This window comes from Perca flavescens, chromosome 7 (genome assembly GCF_004354835.1).
Source record: "Perca flavescens isolate YP-PL-M2 chromosome 7, PFLA_1.0, whole genome shotgun sequence".
Classification (NCBI taxonomy): domain Eukaryota; kingdom Metazoa; phylum Chordata; class Actinopteri; order Perciformes; family Percidae; genus Perca; species Perca flavescens.
The window spans coordinates 2415519-2432275 of record NC_041337.1 but is presented as its reverse complement, the minus strand read 5'-3'; the positions used below and the strand labels follow the sequence as shown (position 1 = coordinate 2432275).

The following is a 16757-nucleotide window of genomic DNA, read 5'->3' as shown; positions in this document are numbered from 1 at the left end:
TTTTATGACAAGGTCGGTGAAGATGCGAAAAATCTTACATTTCTGTGCAAACTTTGCCCGCCAGCTTTCAAAAAGAAAATCTGCACTTCAGTCACATCAACAGCAAACCTGAAACGGCACGTTGAACTGATTGGATATGAAGATGAAATATGACGCATAGTTTCAGTGTTAAAACTGATAAAATAATTGCTGTCTGTGGTTCTATATGGGCTGTGGCAATAATTTTGAAAAATAATAGCTCGCAGCAACATATGGAAAAGAAGAACTATGAACTAGTTCATTTTGTGAACAACTTTATGAATTTTGTGAATCAACTGTGAACTTAGTTAAACATTTTTAAGTATGAACTATGAACTGAACTAGTTCATTTTAAAATTTGTGAACTGAACTTTGAACTAGTTCATGTAGAAATTGAACTTTTCCAACACTGCTCATCGATGTGTTTTAACAACATGTTGCTCATCGATGTGTTTTAACAACATGTTGCTCATTGATGTGTTTTTAACAACATGTTGCTCATTGATGTGTTTTAACAACATGTTGCTCATCGATGTGTTTTTAACAACATGTTGCTCATTGATGTGTTTTAACAACATGTTGCTCATCGATGTGTTTTTAACAACATGTTGCTCATTGATGTGTTTTAACAACATGTACCTCATTGATGTGTTTTTAACAACATGTTGCTCATTGATGTGTTTTAACAACATGTACCTCATTGATGTGTTTTTAACAACATGTTGCTCATTGATGTGTTTTAACAACATGTTGCTCATTGATGTGTTTTTAACAACATGTACCTCATTGATGTGTTTTTAACAACATGTTGCTCATTGATGTGTTTTTAACAACATGTTGCTCATTGATTTTGAGTTTTTGGAGGAAGAAGATTTATCAGGCTATGGTTTGGGTCTTTAATGGGATTTATTGATTAATAAATACAGCCTATCACCAGCCTTAAACTTTAATCGATTAGTAGTTTTTTAAAGACAGAAAATACTGATTACTTTGTTGCTGCATTATGACATCACAATCACTATATTTGACTACAATATCCCCTAAAGCATGTTTTGGGTGTATTTATATCAATATGAGGGATAATACTTGTCCACTTGCATCTAAATTATGTGAAAATGTACCTCAGCACATACAGTAATGCTATGCGACGTCCCATACTGGACACATCTGAGAATAACCTTTTTCATGTAAAATGTGAATATTTCGATGGATATTCCAAATATATTTAACACTTAGCCTATAATGAACTATGTGTTTCCTATTCTCACACAGCTTCTGTGCTTCGCGGCGCGGAGGGTTTGTTTTTTTAAGTGCTTATGCCGCCCCCGCTTTGCCCATGCCAAAAACCGCTACTGGTGAAAGGTTGAAACTGCAGGCTAGTAAATGCCAAGGGGGTAAGCCTCTCCCTGCAATGCGTAACTCCTATGGCGCCTTTTTTATGCTACCTAGCTCTCACCCCCCATACGATAAAGTATGGATTTATAGCGAAGGTATTTTGACAGTAGTAATGTTATTAGTTTAAGTTAGCACACTTTAACAACCCAGTCTGAGGGAGAGCGGAAGACTACTGTCTTTTGTTTTTAACAGTCGTATTGATGCAAAGTTCAAACATAAAAAATACCATACTTAATCATCAAATAATTAAGTAGGCTACATCTTACATTACCAGAAGCGCAAATAAAATGTAATTGTTCTAGGACACTGGAGCTTATAATTGTGTTCTGTTTGATATCTAGTGTCGGCTAAAATACCTTTTTATTAAGTTTCCTGTCAGTGAAATGCTCTGAGTGAATTTAAGATGGGCTTTTATTGTGAAGGGTAGACACGGAAGAGCCAGAACTATGGCAGCATTTTTTCAACGATGTTTTGCAGTTGTTTAGATTTATTCACAGTTTACTAATATCCAACGCTGTTTTCTCCAAACTACTTAGAGTTCATTTTGTACCCAGGAGGTAGTGTGAAGTAGGATTAACAGTTCTGCAGATATTTCAAAGACATACACACACACACACACACACACACACAGAGGGTCCTTGAGTTATAGTTAGATAAACAGTTCAGTTTAGGGAGTGAACAGTCAGCTGACTTCAGTCTGTCCTTGGTGGCTGGAGGGAGTGTTCATTTGAAAAGGTTTCCATGGAAACCAGAGCATTCCTCAGATAAGAGCTGCAGCTGTTTTCACATTATCAACACTCTGTGGATGTGAGGAAAGCATCTGAATATCTCTGCGTGCTTTGATTTGTACTGAACAGAATCCAGAGTGAGTCCAGCAGCCACAGTGGAGATCTAATGGATTTCAGGACCAGAGAGGAATGGAGGAGGACAACCAGAACCCGGAGCAGCGGAGCAACCAGGTCCCCAAGACAAGCAGCAGACTCGGACTCTGATACCAGCCATGTCAAGGTCAGTATTCAGGACACAACAACCACTCTAAAGAAACCAGGACGAGAGTCAAGGCTATGTGGATCATCTGTTCATTCTGTTGTTAGGGATCAAATGTGGAGAAAGGAAGTTGTAGGAACCAATTGAGTTATGGTTTTTTGTTCATTAAATGTCATTCTGACCACTAGGGTGTAGGTAGTATGGGATAGCTTGGTATATTAGAGAGAGTTTGGCCAACTAGGGAATCAAATGTTCTGAGCTATCCCGTTATGCAATTGGTTCCAAGGTGGTCACATGGACTCCATGTTGGATACCGACATTCATCTTATTCCCATTGACATAGTGCAGGGAATAGTGGAAAAATTTAATATTTTAAAAATGACATACATCGCTGAAACTAATGCCCAACTGTTGCACGAATGGCTGCAATGAAAGACAGGGAAACGGCAAAAGATTTCACAAGTCCCCTCGTGAACCAAAAAGATGAAAAGTATGGGAGCTGAAGGTGAAAAGAGCACACTGGAGGCTAAGACTACTTTTTATTGTGTGAGGTAAATGTCAATTTCTCTCTTCGACTTATGATAACAAATTACATTGGACAAATATATTAATACCATCGTTAATGTGTACGATGCTGTAAAAAAAGTTCTAACACTGCTTTAGAAATGAATGTAGTTTGAAGTTAGCCATGCCTTATGCATGGCTAGCTTTTTCGCTAGCACTCCATGTACCTACATGCTTGTGATCTTGCCATAGTCATATGGCTTTTGGTCTCATCCTAGTCCAGGTGTTATGGTTTCAGTGTTTTGATTGCATTTTGTCCCATTTCTGTTGCCTGTTTGTTCACCTCTGTTGCCTTATTGATTTCTGTATGTTTCTTCTGTTTGTATATTCTGTATATTCCTGTTCCCTATTGTGGTGATGTCTTCCATTCTGTGTATTGTGTGTTTCGGTTAATTCCTATGTTCCCTGTTCTCCCTTGTGTGGTCTAGTGTTGTGTCAAGTTTCTGTATTTAGTTGAATTCATGTTTTCTGTCTTTTCTGTTTCCTGTTTTATTTTGATAGTCTGGTTGTCTGTCTTGTCTCGTCCAATTTACTTCCTGTGTTTTCCCTCCTTTGTGATTGTCCTGCCCCGCCCCGATGTACTTCACCTGTTGTCTCACCTGTTTCTGATTTACCCATCACCTCATGTATTTAGCCTCTGTTTTCCCTTTACCTCTTGTCAGATCGTTTTGCGTTTATTCCTGTTCGTTCCTGTTCGTTCCTGCCTGTGTGTTGCCATCAGCCTGTTGTGGATTATTTGTCTGTTGCTTTTTGTTTTTTTTGGTAAATCCCTGAGTTCGACCATCTCCTGCCTGCCTGCCTCCCTCTCTCTGCGTTTGGGTCCACATTCCCTGCTCCCACATAACACCTGGTGTCTTTATTATGTTTATAATAATATTGGAGGGAGAGTGAAACACAGCTTGGATGGGGATGTTGTTCAGCTTTTTACAAGTTTAGACAGCTAGCGAACACTACACCGACGTTTGCTAACGTTAGCAAAACTGCCTTCGGAGTTTCCTATATCGGAGTCCACGTTGTCAACATAAGACCTGTGGCGTTAGTGCTCCTTTTGTACCATCATTTTATTGAATGAAATATTAAGCTTCGGTCCCACGAGATGGGTGGGTTTTTCTTACGTTACACACAAAGCTAAGTGGCTATAGTTATCCTTTTATGCTAGCGGACATTAGAAAGGTAAACACTGCTCAGAGACTTATTAGGCGACTTGGTCACTTACTACAATGGGCATTTTTTATAGGCCCATTTACGATCTAGAAGGTAAATATACACTGGAATATTTCCATAAGGGCCTTTTACATATTGACAAATGTTGATATTAACATGTATATGCCTGTTTATGGTGAAAATAAGCAATTTATTTCGAGATAGCATATTCGTCCCATAGGGTTACACTGTAGAGTCATCGGACGATGGTATCCAATATGGCGCCCATGATTTGAGTTGGCCAACCCTCTCTAATGTACTGCTCTGGCTTGGTTACATGGTAATAGGTATCACAGCAATGGTGTTTTAAATGAACAGGTAATTAGTGAGCAGGTATTCAGTAGAGCCTGTAGGTGTGGGGAGCACATACTGTCACCGGCAATTTCCACTGGATGCGGAACGGCTGCGGAACGTCTCCGGAATGTCGACGGAGTCATCAGGTTTCCATTAAAGTCAGCGTGTGTATTTCCACTGACTGCGGAACGTCTGCGTCCCGAGTTCCGTCAGTCAGCAGCCCTCCGCAGCAGATACGCAGAGCTTCTATTTTTGACGGACGACTGAGAGCTCCGCAGCAATTCAGCACACGGCAGGTAGTGCAGGACAGGAAGTCGAGCACAGAAACAAAATAAATATCCGGTTAATTTTCAAAATAAAATACACCGTGCTCACGGCGGATCATATTTCCCTGCACTACACCTTGAAAACACAGCACAGAGTTGTTTCCCCTCTACTCCTCTGAATGGAAACAAACTGTTGTTGGTTTTGTGGTTCTATTCTACATGAATTCGCGTTTTTTCTGAAGTCCTATGGATTGGGCACCATTTTCTCCATTCAAACAGAACATTTTAATATAGCAAAACATGGTAAACTATAATTCACTCACACCACCCATTAGTTATTCTGACCCTTGTATCATTTTCTCTGCATGTTTCCGTCCTTGGGTCTACCAAAGGCACCCTCAGCAGACGTCAAGCTGGCGATTGTAGCAGGAAAGAAGGGCAAGAAGGCCGAGGAGGAGGAGCAGCCTGCAGCACCTCCTGCAGCAGCAGAAGCAGCAGCGGCACCACCAGCCCCAGCAGCTGCCGTCACATCAGCAGCAGCAGCAGCAGCAGCAGAAGAAGAAGAGTATGTGGTGGAGAAGGTTTTGGACCGCAGAGTGGTAAAAGGAAGAGTAGAGTTTCTGCTGAAATGGAAGGGGTTCTCAGAGTAAGTATAATATTAATACTTGGTGTTCTTGGTCCTGAGATATCTACAGTTGTGTTCAAAATAATTAGTGGTGCACGATATATTGGCCACCGATATAAAATCGGCCGATATGGTAATTTTTTTACACATCGGTATCGTTCCGATGTCAAAATAGGGCCAATGTGAATCATTCCTGTGTATTTGACATATGTGTAGGCTTAGATGTGTGTGTGTGTGAGAATTTAGATCTAAATCTGACCTGTGGAGGGCAGTAATATGCTTAACAGCGTCTATACTAACCTAGCTAGGTGGAAAGCTAACGCTAGCCGGCCACCTGTTCCATCAATCCTGCTTGCAAGTGTCCGCTCATTAGACAACAAACTGGACTACATCCAACTTCAACAAAACTCCCAACGCAAGTTCAGAGACTGCTGTGTTTTTGTTGTTGTGGAAACATTGCTGAACAGTGTACTGGACTATCCAGCTACCAGGCCTGCTTCTCTGTCGCCGGGTAAGACTAGTGGAGGTGGGCTGTGTTAAAACGGACTTATGCAGAAATTAGCTGCTTGTATCCAACTGCTGGTGGAGTTTGTGACTAGTAAATGCCGACAATTCTACATTCCACGCAAATTTACAACTGTATTTATTATCGTCTACATTTAGCTATTGCACACACATGTAAAGTTCATCTAACGCATACCAGCATTAGCGCTTGGTGGACGTAAACACCTGTTTCATATGTCATATTTATATAATGTCGTTTTTATATATTTAAAATGTGTAACCACTAGAGCCACGGTGAAACATTGTTTTGTGTATATGGTTAAAATGACAGTAAAACACATTTGGGTTAAGTTGAATGCTGCCTCATTGTCTGTAAATGGTAGGCGTGGTTTGGGAGTGGAGTCTAAAGCAGCGAAGCAAGTGCATTCTGGGATTTGGGGTCTTTAATCCATATGAGCCAAAAAAACATTTTCTGGCTTATCTTGGCCTAGAAGGCACCAATTTTTATAATTTCAAGGGTTAGAACTAACCCTTAAGTACTTAGCAGTTACTGTAAGACTGTAAGACTGCAAAAGCCAGTGTCTGTTCAGTCCAGTTTGTTCTGTCTCCATTTTCACATTTTACCTTTTTCAATACTTTTGGCTTTGGCCATTTAAGGCCTACTACTGTACTTTAAAGTTTTGAACTGTTGTACAATGTTCACAGAATACAGTGACTTGGTCTCAAGTGAGTTACTCAGGGTTGGCTTATTCATAATGTGAATTCAGGACACACTTGTATCCTATAAATATTTATTTTTTCTTCTGAAAATCTGATGACATATGTCATATTTTGCACACAGGTAAAGGTGCGCAATATCAGTGATTTCTGAAAATGAATCACAAAAGTAAAAAAGAAATGAGTTTTGGAAAATAGTTCTTTATTTGATTATCATAAAAATGTGTTTTCTATACAGAGATATCGACATCTGTAAATATCGGTATCGACCATAACAGCAATATTAATTGTATTGGTTATTGGTCACAATCGATGCATCACTAATATATATAAGAAACAGATGTCAATTATGGCACATTTTAAGGACTGAAGGAAGCTAATGTTGTGCATGCTGGTTATAGTGCATTTCACACTGAAATAGCAAAATGTGTTCCAGACATTGCTCTGAGGAACAGCGGACTTTGATTAAAAAGTTACCTGTGAGTACTGTTACGATCAGAAGAAAGCTATGTGAAGCAAAGCTATCAGCAAGAAGCCCCTGCAAACAGCTAGAAGCCCCTGCAAAGTTCCATTGCTGAAAAAAAGACATGTACTGAATAGGTTGAAATTTGCCAAAGGACACATTGACTGGCCAAGGAGAAATGGCGCAACATTCTGTGAATTGATGAGAGCAAAATTGTTCTTCTTGGGTCTAGGGGCCACAGACGACCCCCAGTCCCTGCACTGAATTCAAGCCACAGTACACTGTGAAGACAGTAAAGCATGGTGGTGCAAAAATCATGTTATGGGGATGTATCTCATACTTTGGTGTTGGGCCTATTTATCGCATAGCAGGGATCATGGATCAGTTTCAATACATCAAAATACTTGAAGAGGTCATGTTGCCTTACGCTGAAGGGGAAATGCCTTTTGAAATGGGTCTTTCAACAAGACAATGACCCAAAACACACCAGTAAGTGAGCAAAGTCTTGGTTCCAGATGATCCCCAGACCTCAATCCCATAGAAACATTGTGGGGTGACATCAGAAATGTTGTTTCTGAGGCAAAACCCAGTAATGCAGAGGAATTGTGGAATGTAGTTCAATCGTCCTGGGCTGGAATACCTGTTCACAGGTGCCAGAATTTGGTCGACTCTATGCAACACAGATGTCAAGCAGTTCTCAGAAATAATGGTTATGCAACTAAATATTAGTGCAGTGATTCAAAGCAAATCCTTGAGACATTTTTCAGTTCATACAGTAAATGTTTGAGTTTGTAAAGAAAAATGCAAATACTGCAATTTTTTTGACCAGCCTAATATTCCTTTTTCTTCAATTTCTGTTAAGGTATAACACAAACTTGATCAATTGTGGTCATGTTTTGATTTGGAATTGAATGTGCAGTGATCTCAATGCATTGGTATTATGGAATTAAAAACTATTCCAAGGATTTTGAGCATTATTTACTTTTTTAAACACTGCTATTATTCTGAACACAACTGTATGTATGTGTGTGTGTGTGTATATATATATATATATATATATATATATATATATATATATATATATATAATATATATATATATATATATATATATAGTGTTCATTTACAAATTGCAAATAATATACAGAATACATTTCGGCATTGTATCATGCCCTCAAAGTTGAAGGTTTGGTATTTTGACACTAAGTTAAAGTGAGAATTTATTGCCTAAAAACAAAGCCTGACGAGATTTTCTTCTGTCTGAACTCACCTTTCCAGTGAGGATAACACATGGGAGCCGCAAGACAACCTGGACTGCCCCGACCTTATCTCCGAGTACATGCAGAAACACAAGGAGAAGGAGGAGAAAAAGAAGGAGGGCAAGAGGAAAGTTGTCAGTGAGGCCTCGGGAGACTCAGAGGAGCAAGGGAGCAAGAGGAAGAAGGAGGAGGTGAGCGAAGAAAGCAATTACTCTAAACTGAAGAGTCCCAGAAACTAATCTCAATATTAATGAATGCACACAGAGGGTTTCACAAATGTCTTTTAGGATTTATATATAAATCACTCGACATTGCAATATGCGCATGCATATACATACGTGCAAATTAGTACGGGTGCAATGGATCACCAAACTCACGTTTCGGTTTAGATCACGGTTTTGAGTCACAGATTAGATAGATTTTTTGGATCAGCAAAAAATATGGGAGGAATTTAAATGATTTATTGAAAATGTAACTAACGATAATAACTTATTTCACCAATAAATTGTTGTTAAACAACAAATACAGATGAAAAAAGGATATTTTACAATAACTTCGAATGCACCACAAGGTTTACCCATTTCAAGTTAACGCAACATTTGCTATATATTGTGCAGCCCTAGCTACAACTGTTAATTTGTGCATTTCAGAACTTTATAAAAGTTATGTAGAGTAGATTTGCTTCCATAATAACATGTCTGCAACCGGCACGTATTTTCCTTCATTTTGTCATAAATTATTGTATGAAGAGTGAAAATTGTGAGTGAGAGCAAGTCCAGGGTTTAAAGAAGGTTATTCACTAACTATCTCTGTCTGTTTGTCTGTTAATATAGAAACAGAGAGGAGAAGAGGGACCCAAATGTCACCACTGTCAGCACTGTGTCAAATCCTTCACAACATCAAAATATTTAAAGATTCATCAGAGAGTACACACTGGAGAGAAGCCGTACAGCTGTGATCAATGTGAGGCAACTTTCACACTACAGAGTAACCTTAAAATCCACCAATGCATTCACACTGGAGAAAAGCCGTACAGCTGTGATCAGTGTGGGGCAGCTTTCACACAACAGGGACACCTAAAAATACATCAACGCATTCACACTGGAGAGAAGCCGTACAGCTGTGATCAATGTGGGGCAGCTTTCACACGACAGGGACACCTAAAAAGACATCAACACATTCACACTGGAGATAAACCTTATAGCTGTGATTTCAATGTGGGAAAACTTTTACTCAGAGTAGTAACCTAGAAAACCACCAACTTGTTCACACTGAAGAGAAGCCTTACTGGTGTGAACAATGTGGGAAAACTTTTACTCAGAGTGGTAACCTAGAAAGCCACCAACGTGTTCACACTGGAGAGAAGCCGTTTTGGTGTGAACAATGTGGGAAAACCTTTACTCAGAGTGGATGCCTTAGAAGACTTAGTTTTATTCTTTAAAGCAATTATTATTTATGAAAAACCCAACAGAACATTAATTATTTTCCATAAAATAAATTGTAGGGGAATGTGGCTTTGGTGGTGATTAGAGTCTTGGATATGTCAAAGATTATGAACAAAATTAATTTGATTGCATTAGTACTTTTTATGTAGATCCAGATACTCCCTTTGGACACCTTCGTGGACAAAAATGTACATGTCCAAAAAACTGATAATAAATCATCATATATCAATATTTTGTTCTTTTTTTTTCTCTTCTCTTTTTTTCATGAATCACTTAAACAACTTCTAAATTGTTCAAAACTAACAAACATTTAATCATTTTCTGGATTTTAACCCTTTTAAATGCCAGTTTTAATTCTTTGAAGTAACAATTATTTGTTAAAAACCCAACAGAACATTATTTTCCATAAAATAAATCATAGGGGAATGGGCCCTTGGTGGTGATTAGAGTCTTGGATAGGTCAAAGATAAACAACAAAACTGATTTGATTGCATTAGTATTTTTTATTTAGTTCCAGATACTCCCTCTGGACACCTTCGTGGACAAAAATGCCTCATTGACTTCCATTATAAAACCATGCATTCTGTAATGTCAGCATTTCCTTTTGAACAAAAGTGGTCATATTTGACATTTTTACAGTATTTCACCAGATTCAACCATTTTGTGTGTGAGTGAGAGTTTGTGTAAATCTGTAAGCAAGCGTTGATCATTTTAATGTGTGAAAAAAGGCATCTTTTGAAGGATGCATTTCATGGGTCTTTGAAGACGTGCTTGAATAAAAACATTGTCTCCTGCATGTGCTGTAAACTGGCGCTTATGATTTCAAATCGTTTGTAGGACATGGTGGCCCTGAAGACTGGTCTCCCACTATAGACATCCAACAGGCTCCGGGTGGATTCCCCTTTGGACCGGTACACACCTGCCAAGTGTGAAGTCCCATGTATGTTCGAATCGCTTGAGCATCCACATCGCTCCATCCTGAGATTGAACACCTCCTGTGTAGGTTTGTCATTTCCTGAATCAGCTGGATCATGTTAGGAGTGAAGAAAAGGTCGAAAGAGAATGCCACATCGTGGATTCTTGATATGGCATATCTCGTGGGCTCTGACATCATGCCAGTCGGTGCTTGAATATTGCGCAGCGTCTCAGTATTAGATGGAGACCAGACTTGCCAATTCTTCACTGTCCATTCAAGGTTAGGATGGACAGGATCTTCAGTGTCCTCTCCACTTTCAGAGGAAGGGTTAGAGGCACTCACAGAATTGGAGGACACCAGTGACCATTTTGTGTCAGACTCCCGAAACTTGTGTCATCTTCAGATGAGTCCTGCAGTTTGCTGGAAGATAAAGGCTCCTTCTCTTTGCTCCAGGTCTTTCTCCTTCTCTAGAGCCAGGTGCATGAACACACTAATAGTTGGTTTTGTTTACAACAAATGAAGGAGACAATGTTTTTACTCAAGCACGTCTAAAAAGACACATGAAATGCATCCTTCAAAAGATGCCCTTTTTGTGGCCGGGTTAGCTCACTTGGTAGAGCAGGCGCACATATATAGAGGTTTACTCCTTGACGCAGCGGCCGAGGGTTCGACTCCGACCTGTGGCCCTTTGCTGCAGGTCATTCCCCTTCTCTCTCCCCTTTCATGTCTTCATCTGTCCTGTGGAATTAAAGGCCTAAAATGCCCCAAAAAATAATCTTAAAAAAGATGCCGTTTTTCACCCAGATTTACACAGACTCTCACACACAGACACGCACGCACACACACACACACACACACACACACACACACACACACACGCTCTATAATATAACTGGCAAAGTAAGGTGCGCTTTTTTCACCACTAAAATTAGCGCTTGTTTACAGATTTATACAAACTCTCTCTCAGACACAGACATGCATGCATGCACGCACACACACACAAACGCACGCACACACACACACAGCTCCATAATATAACTGGAAAAAATACAATGATTTCATGCATCGGCCTACAAGGGCAAAATGGTTGAATATGGTGAAATACTGTAAAAATGTCAAATATGACCAAAATGAAATGCTGACATTACAGAATGCATGGTTTTATACTGTAAAGGCAGTGAGATCAAAACATGTGGTTATAATGGAAGTCAATGAGGCCATTTTTGCCTCGAAGGTGTCCAGAGGGAGTATCTGGAACTACATAAAAAATACTAATGCAATCAAATCAGTTTTGTTGCTTATCTTTGACATATCCAAGCCTCTAATCACCACCAAGGCCCCATCTACATATTATTCATTATATGGAGAAAAGTGTTTTTTTTATAAATAATGACATACTTCAAATAAATAAACTGGCATTTAAAGGGTTAAAATCCTGAAAATGATTGAATGTTTGGTGGTTTTGATTAAGTTAGAAGTTGTTTAAGTGTTTTTTGTGTGCGTGGAAATTTTTGCCTCGAAGGTGTCCAGAGGGTTACAAAATGAATAATTTAAATATAAAAAAACATGTTAGAGTAAAAAACACTGGATTTAAAAAAGTTGACTAAAAAAGGTTCCTACAAAATGTCATGCCAAAAGCAGTAACACAGCAAAAATGATCACAAAATGAAAAAGAAAAAATTGAGAAAAATGTACAAAAATGACTGAAGAGGGCATGAGGGTTAAGAGGGGAGAACAACATGGCGGCAGCGGCGGTGTTGCGTGCTGCTGGTGCTGCATGTTCTCATGCAAAACTAGAGGTTTATGAAACCTCTACTGGGAAAGTGACAGTGGAAGATGAGTTTTTAAACTTTATTTCTATTAAAATGAAATCACTACAACAGGATGAACTTGTTTTGTTAGCCTCAAACAACTTCTCCTCTGATTGGATTGAAGAGACTTCTGTTTGAACCGTGCCCGACAACACAACGCAATGTCGTGCATCAGAGGGCCGTTAACAACATCAAGGACTGCTTGAAATTGCTTAATGAGCGCGGTCAAAACATTCCCAGGTTTTTCTCTCACTTCCTGGATGAACTTCCACCTGTTGGTTTTGGCAACATGGATACCTCGGCGCTGCTCGGCAGGATGGAACGATTGAGCCGGCAAGTTTCTACTCTTAGGGGGAGCTCTTGAAACGCAGGCGAGCATGAGGATGTCGTGCCCTCTGTCACTGTCCCCAGAAAACAGCAGACATTTCCGTATTATCTCAGGTTGTTCAGTGTGACCTGAAAAACACAGAAAATAACACGTGGTTGCAGGATAGACCCTTTGCGTGTTAGGGGAGGGGATCCACAAAATATCAGGTGAAAAACGGCCTGATATTTTGTGTAACTCATATGGTAGACAGGTGAACAAAGCGGTTCATTGAAAAGCCATATTACAGTTTTTCTCGATTGTTTACACACAAATACTGGAACTTGAGACACAGTGACCACAACGTGTAACCAACCCCCTGAACCAATTCTGCTAAACTACAAGCACAGTTCCTGCTTTACACTCAGATTGCAGTTCTAATACACACATCAAACATCAGAACTCTGGTCCCCTTGACAACGGGGATCCCGGTTCAGGTGGGAACGCAATCAGACCCAAACACAGGAAGTGGACCAAAAACAGTGCCAGCAACTAGCCAGCAGTTTCAACCTTTCACACAGTTTACGGACTTAAATATCTGATTTAAGGGATGATAACTTTCAGATCCATACGTAATGCGTGTGCAGGTTAGTTCACCCAACAAATGTGAATGCTTAATGCTGAAACTCGTTTCTCAGCAAGCGATTTATTCAATTCATAGCTTTAAAAAACATTTGTCTTTTCCAGAGAGTCAGCTTACAATAAGATTAGTTACCTCAAAACAGTGGTCTAGGTTTTAACAGACACTCTGCTCCAACTCCTCTTTAACACAACAAAAGAATAAGACATTTAATGATACAGCCAACACTGTCAACTGCTCACATTGTTCATCTTCTTCTAAAATATTAGAAACACTAAAGCAGAAACAGAAAACCCAAGACGTTATAAATTCAGTGTTGCTTCGTCGGCATGTTTCCCTCTGTCCAATAAACAAGCGACTGTTTCCACCATGTGACGTGTGTTTACAGTGTTTGCTGCGTTTGATAAAGTGCAGTGTGACGCAAATCAAACCAAATGAAAAATGCAACGTTACAACTTCAGCCCCGAATCACACCGAGCCCACCGAGCTATAGAGGAGCAACAAACGGTGCAGACAGTTGCTCAGGAATGGAAGTTCTGTTTCCCTGAACCTTAATAACTGCTGAATGGGAAGCTAACACATACGCAGCTCTGACTTCTCTGCGCTTTGATAGCCGTGTAAAAGAAGAGTTAATAAAGTGTTTACCTGAGTGTGTGTGTGGGTTTACACAGCTATCCCGCTGCCAGCCACAGCTCACAGTGAAACTAGAGCTGTTTGAGTCGTGATTCACTCAGATCTTTAACGCAAGTCTTTAAATTGACTCACGAATCACGAGTCTCTACCATCATTAACCCAGTTCAGTTGAGTCCTACTACAATTAAATCTAAAATGATAACAGCGCCACACACAAACCTCTTGCAACATTAAGGTGGGTGGGGGGGGAGGTGATCGCGTTTAACTTTACATATCTATCAAGATAACATTATGTGTATTTGTATGTGATATAGGCCTAATACTTTCCCCTTGGTAATGTAGCATATGAATTTCCATGAACACAATTCTAAAATGCACGAGACATAAAGGCTTCTGCTATCAGTTGATAACTAGACACCCGTTTGATTACATGACTCATGCATTAGGTACGGTTACGGTCTTGTTCAGTAGTCTGGTGCACAGTCTACTGGTGACAGCCTACCTATCAAGTAACAAACATTTAACTTAACATAACTACTAAGATAACATGACGTGCATTTGTATGTGATATCCATCGATAATGTAATAATTTGTATGTACACAATCATCTAAGATGCACGAGAAATAAAGGCTTCTGCTATCGGTTGATAAGTCAAACTTGCCGAGAACCTAGACCCCCGTTTGAATATAGACTCATGCAGTACCCTCGGTTACGGTCCTTACGGTCTCGTTCAGTAGCCTGGTGCACGGTCTCCTCATGACAGCCTAGCCTAGCTACCACGTAGCAACATTCACTTCTCTAACATTTAACTTAACATAACTACCAAGATAACATGACGTGTATTTGTATGTGATGTACTGTACTTCCCCATCGATAATGTGTGAATTGCCGTGAACACAATCCTCTAAGATGCACCAGAAACAAGGCTCGGTTAATAACTCAAACTTGCCGAGAACCAAGACACCGCTTGATTACATTAGACTTGAACGGGGCGGCCGGTCACACTGTTACATTCGGTCTCGTTCGGCATAGGGTCTAGGCATTAGTAGCTCATTTCCTGATGGATTCTACCACCACCACTCCAGTCCAGTGGAGGCACTAATGAGCTAGATTACTACACACACACAGTAGCAGAAGAATACCAGCTACACAACGGCCAACCATCGACATATATATAATGCCAACGGCACGAATGAAGTAAAAGAAAAGAGTGATTCGGTTCATTGACGTATGGCACTCGATTCTCCCGGCTCAGTGACACGAGTTGCACGAGTTTGCATTTTATCCAAATCAAAAGCTCGCCTTGGATGTAGCATACAATACTGACTCAAGTGACTCGCACAACCCGGATCAGTTTAGTGAGTGACTCAGAATAACCCAAAACCTAAAAAAGAATAGAGTTTGCCAGGCCTAAGTGAACAAACGAGACTTCCCGTTTCCTCCAAGTCAGGGTTTTTCAGTTTAAAAGTTTAAAATGAAAGAACGCTGCCGTCTGGAGGTCAGGAGGGGAACAGATACACATTCAGTTAATCAGTTAGTGGTGGACTGGAACGGAGTACATTTACTCAAGTACTGTACTTAACTCAAGGTACTTGTACTTTACTTGAGTATTAAATAATGTACAGCACTTAATAATAATTAAAACAATTTGTAAGTATAAAGAGAAATAACAAAATATAATGTAAGCATTTAAATGAATGTTTCCACCAGACTCCATATAAAAAAAATTGCAATTTCATGAATGTTAAACACACTTCATCTATAGTCAATAGAAAAAGAAAAAATACATGTCAAAAGCTGTCTTGGTTCATCTTTCCACTGTTCCAACAATCACCACTCTTGTTTGGTTGAAATAAACCCTTAATTCACCCATTTACATGTGGAAATATGCTGGCTCTATACACGCTAAAAATACTGATTATTTGGGTTTGGTTTTGGGGATTTCAGGGCTGTTTCATGTTAAACAAAAGGATCTTACCCCCAATTTGGTGCTCACGGCGGATCATATTTCCCTGCACTTGAAAACACAGCACAGAGTTGTTTCCCCTCTACTCTTCTTGATGGAAACAAACCGTCTTCGTGAGATCTTGTGGGTCCTTGTGACTTCAGCTGTCAGTCATGGCCGCAGCAGTTACGCAAGAAATCCGGAACTGGTGGGTATTGATGGATGGCGGAGCACGGAGCCAACACGCAGCAGAGCCGGTCCGCAGAGATTCTGCATTCAGTGGAAATCCCCAGTAACTTGTTAACTAAAAAGGTCTATCTCTGTAGGGATCCTTTCCATAATGTTGTCAGACACTTATAATAATCTGAGTCTGTCAGTGGCAAAAACAGAACTTTTAGTGAATGGAAACTTTACATTTTAATTATGAGTTTAAACAGACGTTTGACTAGTTTATTACTGAACCCAGCCATCACGCACCATGCCCTCACATCTTGCTCCACCCACCACCACCTGTGGGAAACATTATTACACACAAAATCCAAGATGATCAACTTCCTGTCAGGTGAAATTTTTATTTATATATATATATATATATATATAAAAAAATGCACCAAATCCAGATTTCTTTGGGGTTCGGCCAAATACTGAATCCTAGTCCCATCCTCAGTCCATTAACACAGAAAACACATTAATGAAGTAAACGTCCACAGCCTCTAAAATAATTAAACTTAAAGTTGACTTCCCACAGTCTTTTCACATCGTAGGAAA

The 16757-nt window shown here is 39.8% G+C and overlaps 1 pseudogene; it reads left to right on the top strand.

Moving 5' to 3' along the window:
• Window positions 1-2224: 2224 nt before the first annotated feature.
• On the top strand, window positions 2225-9912 carry LOC114558177 (zinc finger protein 664-like; annotated as a pseudogene).
• The last annotated feature ends 6845 nt before the right edge of the window (window positions 9913-16757 follow it).